Source organism: Aegilops tauschii, chromosome 2 (genome assembly GCF_002575655.3).
Source record: "Aegilops tauschii subsp. strangulata cultivar AL8/78 chromosome 2, Aet v6.0, whole genome shotgun sequence".
Lineage (NCBI taxonomy): Eukaryota > Viridiplantae > Streptophyta > Magnoliopsida > Poales > Poaceae > Aegilops > Aegilops tauschii.
The window spans coordinates 533,502,152-533,512,746 of record NC_053036.3 but is presented as its reverse complement, the minus strand read 5'-3'; the positions used below and the strand labels follow the sequence as shown (position 1 = coordinate 533,512,746).

Genomic DNA, 10,595 nt, shown 5'->3' with positions numbered 1-10,595 from the left:
GCATCCATCCATGAATCGGTGGGAACCAGTTCACGGACACTGATGCGACAACCGGCCATCCAATCGTAGCTGCATACAATTCAAAGCAGATTTTAACAAGCCAAATTCTTTTTTTTTTTGCAAACCGGATGATTTTCATATAATAGAAGCACATTTTGTTACATTTTGATATTTTTTATAAAAAAGGCGACCCGACCTAAACCAAGCCTACGGCAGCGCCCGTCCTCCGCGTCCGTGTTGTTCCCTTCCAGCGATCGTCGGGTGCATCTCACCGCCTCGATGAGCGGCGACGATGAGACGCGTGAAGTAAAGGTGTGGTTGCTGACGAGGAAGAATAGGACATGAGAGACGGACCGGCCCACTTTGGACTTGAGACCCCAGTGACTCCCACGCACTACTCCTTCTCGGTACAAAATATTAATATGTAGCAATAAATGTCCATTCTTTGCAACAAATCACCGAGGAAATGGCAATTTTTGCAACATGCAGATCATCAAAAGTAATGCATGTAACCTCACAAAAACACTTTGGAGCATGAATCAAATCAACTGGAACAGACAATCAAAATCGTCGGTATGTCGTCAAGAATTCTCGCATGCTACCGCTACGTGTTATTCATCACCAACAAACTGAAGAGACTAAGACTCTGCCAATAACAATACCGTGATACAGAATGAAGCCAAAACCCAGATGCAAAATTAACTAGTACAACCCATACAAATCTCCACCCGAACAGCACAAATACTACAATAGAAATAACCATGGTCAACTATGAGCAGCTCTGAGTGAGTAGATCATCGTCGGATTGCCTGCTGCTGGCAGTAGGAACTTGTGATCAGAAGCACATGTCGAGCAGACAGCAGCAGCAAATAGCAGCACAACTGCAAATGAAAACGGGCCACGGATTAGAAGAAATCAAAACACAAAGCAATGGGAAGATGGCGCGTAGTCTCGACGATCTAGTGGCTTATATATCACGGCTCAGAATGTAATGACGTACGTACCATCCTTTCCAGAAGCCGTCGCCGCCGCGGTCCTGCGAGTCCTGCGGCGGGGCCTGCTGCTGGTAGTTAGCGGCGACAGGCGGCGGCGCGCCGTACCCTGGAGGCGGGTAGGCCTCCTGGCCCGGCGGCGGGTACGCGGTGCCCGGTGGTGGGTAGCTCATGGTCGACGCCGCGGTCGAGTTCACAGAGACAGCAGAACAACTGAAGCAGGAACCTGGCAAGGAATACTTGCTGATGCTACGAGGCGCTCTCTGCTCTCGACTTTGTGATGTTCTTCTGTCGGAGCATTGCCCTTTATATAGTGACACGACGAGCCGACGAGGGAGCATACGATACGCTCGTAGTATAGTCCTATTAGTATTAGGATTACTTAGGCGCGTTATCCAAAGTTTTCAAAGGGAACACACTCGTAGTGCACCTGTGCACGGCGACGGCGGATTATTTTTCTGTTCTTCGTCTTGCAAAAACGCGTTGTTGAAGGCGTCACTGAGAAGGAGAAGCATCAGACATCGGTCCACGTTTGCGGGCACGCAGCGACCGTTGATCTGCATGGTGGTGTACGTACTGCTGCACATTGATCTGATGGCTGCTTCCCGTTTTGGATGTCTGCTGGGCCTCGCTTCCATCGGGTTCGTCGCCGCCCTTTCGAACTGCTCCACCGTTGAGATGCGCCGCGCGGAGAAGTTCCAAGCGAATCGGGTTCCGTAGTTGGTGAGGGTTGATATTGCTACGAGATTGTTTGTTTTTCTAATGTGGTGCTATGGTCGTAGTAGTAGGCACTAGTCTTTTCGGAACTGCTCCAATAATTCGGGCACTCACCACCTTTGATGATCGTTTCCCAGCGTCTTTTCTTCTTGTTGCGCTGGTCAAATTTGATGACCGTTGTCATTCGATAGGTTCGGCTCACCTTGTTTCAAGAGAGAAAAAGGTTCGGCTCACCGTGGACCTACGCATCTACCCTACAGGATATTTCAGCACACGTTTTTTAAGTTGAAATTGTTCTCTCTCTTCAGGAAAAAAGATTACTGTCTATAAATATGACTGTGCATCAATTGATGTAGAGTTCCAAGATACTATCCTCCATTTTAAGGGAAAAGAAAGAGATACTCCCTCGCATCCTATTTAGTCTGCCCATAAGGAGCATCACAGATACCAAGAAGGGCCTGACTGGGTGTTTTTTTTTTTACCTTTTTACCCCTGTCCATGCATGGAAAGAAGCCTGTTGTGTTAATTGCTGCATGTAGTTCATTGGCCGGTCCCTTGAATCTCCTCTTCTGTACCCCATGCGCACAACATGGAATCACTGCATGGCGCGACTGATTGGTTGGCGCTTCGCTGCCACTGCCAAAGGCATGCTAATTTACTGCAGCCAAAGCGGGGCACTGCTGGAAAGTAGCGAGAAAAGAGCGAAACACGCAGAGTAATAAGGGAAAAACAGGAGAAACTTATGCGCAGAGTAAAAAGAATCGGAGGGAGTACAAGCTCAACGTCACAGTTTGGTGGATGGCGCAACCAACACACAAGTGGTACCCTATAACAACCATGATACGTAATCAACCTTATATTATTTACATGCTATTTACAGAAGGAAGCTTGCCAAAACCTCTTTCGAAATGGGCTTTCACCTCACTTTATAGATAAAGCAGCCATCAAGGCCATACAACAAGTTCATAAGCAGCAAAAGAAAATATATGTCCATTGGAGCAAAAACACACACGTGCCCAAATGTGAAAAGAGAGAGGAAAAAAGACCACCAAGTGACCAATAGATTAGCGGCTAAGAGGCGGGGCAAGGCGGTGAGTAGCCAGAGTCATCGCATCCATCATGTCGTCAAGCCGATCTCGATCCCACTGCCTAGAGAGCGTCTACCAGACTTGCAAAAACACCAGGAATTTGAAGACATGGTCAGTTGCATGCCGTAAGAAGACCCACTCAATCATCATCGTGTTATGCGTCGTCCATAGGGTCCAAGTCATTGTGGTGAACACTAACCAGAAGAGGCATCTCCTCCGCCCGATTTGGTTGGCCCGAGTTTCGAGAAACTTAGCCAGGTCCAAGGCTTCCCACTATGGCCCCTGAACCTCACCGACAAAGTAGAAAAGAAAGCGAGCCGTGAGGCAGGTGGAGAAGAAGTGGGTTCCCGTCTCCGAGCTATCACAAAGCGGGCATATCCCATCGCTAGGATCATGGAGCTTGGACACCTCCATGCTCGATAGGAGGCGGTCACAAAAAAGCTGCCACACAAAGATCTTGATCTTCAAAGGACAGGGCACTTTTCACAAAGGTTTAGTCCATGCAAGTGACACAATCGGCATAGGTTATAATATGCCGAGCGAACAAAGAAGAACACCGACGGGGTTAGGTGCAATATATGGCGTCCAAATATTCCAGGTGTAAAGGGGGGAAGAGTCGTCTGAAGGATGGCCCAAGCAGTGGTTTCCTCGGGTCCAAATGATTGACGGAATGGGATGTTCCAGACCCCATTGTGTGCGGCCAAGGATACCAATAGGATGGGGTCTACGCAGATAGCAAACAAGTCCGAGAAATCCATGTATAACGCAGACCCATCCACCCAAGGGTGAAGCCAAAAGAGGGTCCCATGTCCAATGCCTATGGAGATAGGGTGCCCCAGGCGAATCTCATTCTTGATCGACCGAATCGACTTCCAGAACTGAGATCCCTCCCTACGCTCACACACTAGTAGCGGGCACCCTCCAAGTATTTCGCTTTAATAAGCTACAGCCACAGGCCGTCGTCCTCACTGAGGATCATCCAAACCCATGTCAACATAAGAGTCTGATAACCCCCAAGTGCAGGGAATCATCGTAGCAATTTCCAAAGGTGGAAGTGATAAGTATGGAGTGTCGAACCCACAAGGAGCTAAAGGTAAGATCAATATTCTCTCAAGCCCTATCTGCCACTGATACGACTCTACGTGCACCGAACGTTTGCTTCCAACTAGAAACGAGAAACAAAACTACGTTGTGGGTATGAAGAGAATAACTTTGTATGATATCGAAGAGCTAAAATATAAAAGTAGGCGTTGTTATCATAAAGTTAGAATATATTACTAAATAATATAAATAGCGAGTGTGGAATAATGATGGATCGGTGTGCGGAATTGTCCTAGGCAATAGTTAACAAGACCGGTAATCACTATTGCAGTTTCATATGAGGGAGAGGCATAAGCTAACATACTTTCTCTACTTGGATCATATGCACTTATGATTGGAACTCTAGCAAGCATCCGCAACTACTAAAGATCATTAAGGTAAAACCCAACCATAGCATTAAAGCATCAAGTCATCTTTATTCCCATACGCAACAATCCCTCTTACTCGGGTTTGTGTTTCAGTCACTCACCAACCCACTATAAGCGAATCATGAACGTATTGCAACACTCTACAGCGGGAGTCCCTCACGCTTGCACGACACGGAGGGCACCATAGGGCAGGACCAAAATAAAACATACAACTCATACCAATCTAGATCATCAATCAACCCAAAGACAAAAGATATCTACTCAAAACATCATAGGATGGCAACACATCATTGGATCATAATATGTGGCATAGAGCACCATGTTCAAGTAGGGATTACAGCGGGGTGCGGGAGAGTGGACCGCGTAAAAGAGGTGAGGATGGTGATGTTGATGAAGACGATCACCGTGGCAATGATTCCCCTCCCGATGGCACTCCGGCGCCACCGGAAGAGAGGAGGAGAGGTTCTCCCCCTTGTGCTTCCTCCTCCATGGCCTCCACCCTCTGGTCCTTGGCCTTCATGGTGATGATGGCCCCTCCGGGATACTTCTCCATGGCCACCGGGGATGATGGCCCCCTCCGGTAGGGTGCCGGAGAGGGCCTAGATTGACTTCTCGTGGCTACAGAGGCTTGCGGCGGCAGAACTTCCGATTTAGGTTTCTTTCTGGAAGTTTGGGTATATATAGAAGAGTTTTGCGTTGATTTCACGTCAGGGGGGTCTCCGGGTTGTCCACGAGGCAGGGGCGCGCCCCCCACCCTCGTGGGCAGCCCGAGACTCTTTTGGCCTGCTTTCGGTACTCCGTGGGCTTCTTCTGGTCCAAAAATAATCTCCGTCGAGTGGCACGTCAATTGGACTCCGTTTGGTTTTCCTTTTCTACAATACTCTAAAACAAGGAGAGAAAACACAAACTGGCACTGGGCTCTAGGTTAATAGGTTAGTCCCAAAAATCATATAAAAGTGTATAATAAAGCCCATTAAACATCCAAGATAGATAATATAACAGCATGAATACTTCATAAATTATAGATACGTTGGAGACGTATCAGCATCCCCAAGCTTAATTCCTGCTCGTCCTCGAGTAGGTAAATGATAAAAGGAATAATTTATGAAGTGTGAATGCTAGCAAGTGCATAAGTTTGATCAATGATAATTCCAATCACTTTTTCTAGCATCATTATATGTCATAACAATAGCTCATCTCATAAAACTTTTCATGATCAAGTAACAAGCAATTCACATGTTAAAGTATAGATCATAAACTTTCTTGAAAACTAACAAACAATATTCTCAGTCGTCAAACAATTGCAATTCATCTTATTTTCAGGAAGAGTCTATGTCAGAGCTTTGATTTAGCAAACTCCACATACTCAACTATCATTTAGTCTTTCACAATTGCTAACACTCACGCGATATTTATGGGTTCAAAGTTTTAATCAGACACAGAGAAAGATAGGGGCTTATAGATTCGCCTCCCAATCTTTTACCTCAAGGGTAATGTCAACAATAATAGTTCATGATGCCTTACATCCAATTGGATATATATATATCAGAATCTTTCCAACACAAGGTGCTTGCCAAAGGATAAAATGTAAAAAGGAAAGGTGAAAATCACCATGACTCTTGCATAAGGTTAAGAGATAAAAGTAAAAGATAGGCCCTTTGCAGAGGGAAGCAGAGGTTGCCATGCGCTTTCAGGGTTGGATGCACAAAATCTTAATGCTAAAGAACGTCACTTTATATTGCCACTTGTGATATGGACCTTTATTATGCAGTCCGTCGCTTTTATTTCTTCCACATCACAAGATCGTATAAAGTTTATTTCCTCCACACTAGTCAATCATACATATTTAGAGGGCAATTTTTATTGCTTGCACCGATGACAACTTACTTGAAGGATCTTACTCAATCCATAGGTAGGTATGGTGGACTCTCATGGCAAAACTTGGTTTAAGGATATTTGGAAGCACAAGTACTATCTCTACTTAGTGCAAAGAATTTGGCTAGCATGAGGGGGAAAGGCAAGCTCAACGTGTTGGGCGATCCATGACAATATACTTTATTTCAGATATAAGAAAACATAACCCATTACGTTGTCTTCCTTGTCCAACATCAACCTTTTAGCATGTCATATTTTAATGAGTGCCCACAACTACAAAAGATGTCCAAGATAGTATATTTATATGTGAAATCCCTCTTCCTTCAATATTCTTTCATGAATTGTTCAAGTGACCAATTCTATGTTTGCTAACTTTCAATAAGTTTACTACCTATACTTATTATGTGTGAAGTCATTACTCCCCATGTTATAAGCATATGAAACATATATAAATTCAGATTTATGACATTCAATTTATTCAACCATTTACTCATAGGATATACATGAAGCACATGAGTAAATGACAAACTACTCCAAAAGATATGAGTGAAGAACACTGAGTAGTCAAATAATTAACTAGACATGGGAGGATTCTTTTTCATTTAATATTTCAGATCCAATGATTTTATTCAAACAGCAAGTAAAATTGAAAATACTCTCCAAGCAAAACACATATCATGTGACGAATAAAAATATAGCTCCGAGTAAGGTATACCGATAGTTTTGAAGACGAAAGAGTGGATGCCTTCCGGGGCATCCCCAAGTTTAGGTACTTGAGTCTTCCTTTAATATTTCCTTGGGGTGCCTTAGGCATCCCCAAGCTTAGGGTATTTCCACTCCTTATTCTCCTCATAGCGATATCTCACCCAAAACTTGAAAACTTCAATCACACAAAACTTAACCAAACTTCGTGAAATAGGTTAGTATGATAAAGAGCAAACCATTCACTTTGGTACTTTCAAAGACAAGGTTCATAATTATTCTCACACAATTCCTATTGTACCATATCATTTCTACAATTTATATTGAGTAATATAAGTCATAGAAATTAGAAAACAAGCAAACTATGCAATGAAAACAGAATCTGTCAGAAACAGAACAATCTGTAATGATCTGAACATAAACCAAACTTCTGCTACTACAAAAATTATGAGATAAATTGGTGGACGTGAGGAATTTGTCTATTAATCTTCTGCAAAAAGAATCAACTCAAAAGCACTCTTCTGTAAAAAAATGACAGCTAATCTCGTGAGCGCAAAGTTTCTGTTTTTTTCAGCAAGATCCCATTAACTTTCTCCCAAGTCTTCCCAAAGGTCTTACTTGGCACCTTATTGAAAAAAAGCTATAAAACATGATCAATACAGTATCTTAATCATGTAAACACACAAAAACAGTAAGAGTAAATATTGGGTTGTCTCCCAACAAGCGCTTTTCTTTAATGCCTTTTAGCTAGGCATGATGATTTCAATGATGCTCACATAATAGATAGGAATTGAAGCACAAGGAGAGCATCTTGACTAGCACATTTAAATATAAACCACTTCCTATGCCTAGGGATTTTGTGAGCACACAATTTATAAGAACAACAATCAATTAGCATAGGAAGGCAAAACAAGTATAACTTCAAAACTTTAAGCACTGAGAGAGGAAACTTGATATTATTGCAACTCCTACAAGCATGTATTCCTTCCTCATAATAATTTTCAGTAGCAACATTGTTCTCATACTCAATTGGAACCTCTTACGAAATAGTGGAATCATTACTAGCTAAAGTTGACACTCTTCCAAATCCACTTTCATAAATATCACATTAAGATTCAACACCCTCCAAAATAGTGGGATCACTAATTCCTAAAGTTGACACTCTTCCAAACCCACTTTAAATGATAGTATTATTCATACTCCAAAAGATATAAGTGAAGTTCATGGAGCATTCTACAATTAATATAGACTAACCAATATCCAAGATCAAAATGTATAAGTGAAGCACATGAAGCATTCTATAAAACCATACTCAAAAGATTTAAGTGAAGCGCAAAGAACAATTCTATAAGATCATACTTAAAAGATTTAAGTGAAGCACATGAAGTATTCTATAAATTGATGAAGGGACATCCCATACTAGCATGGTTCTTAAAGAAAAAGAAAAACACAAAGGACACAAATCATGTGAACAAAACAAAAACCGAGGTATACCGATAATTGTTGAAGAAGAAAGATGGGATGCCAACTGGGGCATCCCCAAGCTTAGATGCTTGAGTATCCTTTGAAATATTTACTTGGGGGTGACTTGGGCATCCCCAAGCTTGAACTCTTGCTTCTCTTTATTCTTCTCACATCGGCAACTCCTCGTTCTTCGAACACTTCATCCACAAAAACTTAACAAAAACTTTGTGAGATCCGTTAGTATAACACAGCAAATCACTACTATAAGTACTGTTGCAAACCAATTCATTTTTGTTTTTGCATTATAGCTACTGTAATATAACTTTTCCATGGCTTAATCCACTGATAGAGACCGATAGTTTCATCAAAACAAGCAAGCAATGCATCAAAAAACAGAATCTGTCTTAAACAGGACAGTCTGTAGTAATCTGGAAGTTTAGCAAACTTCTGTGACTCCTAAAATTATGAACTAAATTTTACAATTTGAACAATTTGTACAGAATTAATGTGCAAAAAGTTTCAGACCCATTTGACTTTCCAGTAAAAAAATGTAAATTCACGCACTACAGCCAAAGTTTCTGTTTTTGTTCTGCACATAGTAAACAAGCAATCTAATCATCCTAAAACCAAAGCTTGGCACCTTATTTTTATAATACAATGAATATATACAAGGGGATAATTATTTACAGAGAAACTTCCATGAAAAATTCTACATTGTTTCCGTGAGCATGAACACAAGTGCTCAAGGTCGACCCTCACTTCTTCAATGCATAACTTTCCAATCGCTTGTCTTTTTGAAAAACTTTTTAGGCATGAAAGGCAAGTGATTTTTTTGTATTTTCACTCTTTTAAAAAAATGTATGTTTCACCCACAACTAAACAGAAACAAAAGGGAAAAACAAAATCTACTTAGTCAAGAAAGCAAACAAGCACACACGAGAATATCAACCTCACGCTATTGCTCTCCGGCAACGGCGCCAGAAAAGAGCTTGATAATCCCCAAGTGCAGGGAATCATCGTAGCAATTTGCAAAGGTGGAAGTGATAAGTATGGAGTGTCGAACCCACAAGGAGCTAAAGGTAAGATCAATATTCTCTCAAGCCCTATCTGCCACTGATACGACTCTACGTGCACCGAACGTTTGCTTCCAACTAGAAACGAGAAACAAAACTATGTTGTGGGTATGAAGAAGATAACTTTGTATGATATCGGAGAGCTAAAATATAAAAGTAGGTGTTGTTATCATAAAGTTAGAATATATTACTAAATAATATAAATAGCAAGTGTGGAATAATGATGGATCGGTGTGCGGAATTGTCCTAGGCAATAGTTAACAAGACCGGTAATCACTATTGCAGTTTCATATGAGGGAGAGGCATAAGCTAACATAATTTCTCTACTTGGATCATATGCACTTATGATTGGAACTCTAGCAAGCATCCGCAACTACTAAAGATCATTAAGGTAAAACCCAACCATAGCATTAAAGCATCAAGTCCTCTTTATTCCCATACGCAACAATCCCTCTTACTCGGGTTTGTGTTTCAGTCACTCACCAACCCACTATAAGCGAATCATGAACGTATTGCAACACCCTACAGCGGGAGTCCCTCACGCTTGCGCGACACGGAGGGCACCATAGGGCAGGACCAAAATAAAACATACAACTCATACCAATCTAGATCATCAATCAACCCAAAGACAAAAGATATCTACTCAAAACATCATAGGATGGCAACACATCATTGGATCATAATATGTGGCATAAAGCACCATGTTCAAGTAGGGATTACAGCGGGGTGCGGGAGAGTGGACCGCGTAAAAGAGGTGAGGATGGTGATGATGATGGTGATGTTGATGAAGACGATCACCGTGGCGGTTTTTCCCCTCCCGATTGCACTCCGGCGCCATCGGAAGAGAGGAGGAGAGGTTCTCCCCCTTGTGCTTCCTCCTCCATGGCCTCCACCCTCTGGTCCTCGGCCTTCATGGTGATGATGGCCCCTCCGGGATACTCCTCCATGGCCACCGGGGATGATGGCCCCCTCCGGCAGGGTGCCGGAGAGGGCCTAGATTGACTTCTCGTGGCTACAGAGGCTTGCGGCGGCGGAACTTCCGATCTAGGTTTCTTTCTGGAAGTTTGGGTATATATAGAAGAGTTTTGTGTTGATTTCACGTCAAGGGGGTCTCCGGGCTGTCTACGGGGCAGGGGGCGCGTCCTAGGGGGTGGGCGCGCCCCCCACCCTCATGGGCATCCCGGGACTCTTCTGGCCTGCTTTCGGTACTCTGTG

The 10,595-nt window shown here is 42.8% G+C and overlaps 1 long non-coding RNA gene across 1 annotated transcript; it reads right to left on the bottom strand.

The window, feature by feature from the left end:
• Nucleotides 1-576: 576 nt before the first annotated feature.
• On the bottom strand, nt 577-1,272 carry LOC109771946 (uncharacterized). Its single transcript, XR_002234961.4, has 2 exons — nt 1,005-1,272; nt 577-881 (listed from the first exon to the last, which is right to left on the bottom strand). It is a non-coding gene; the product is annotated as an uncharacterized lncRNA (long non-coding RNA).
• Between the last annotated feature and the right edge of the window lie 9,323 nt (nt 1,273-10,595).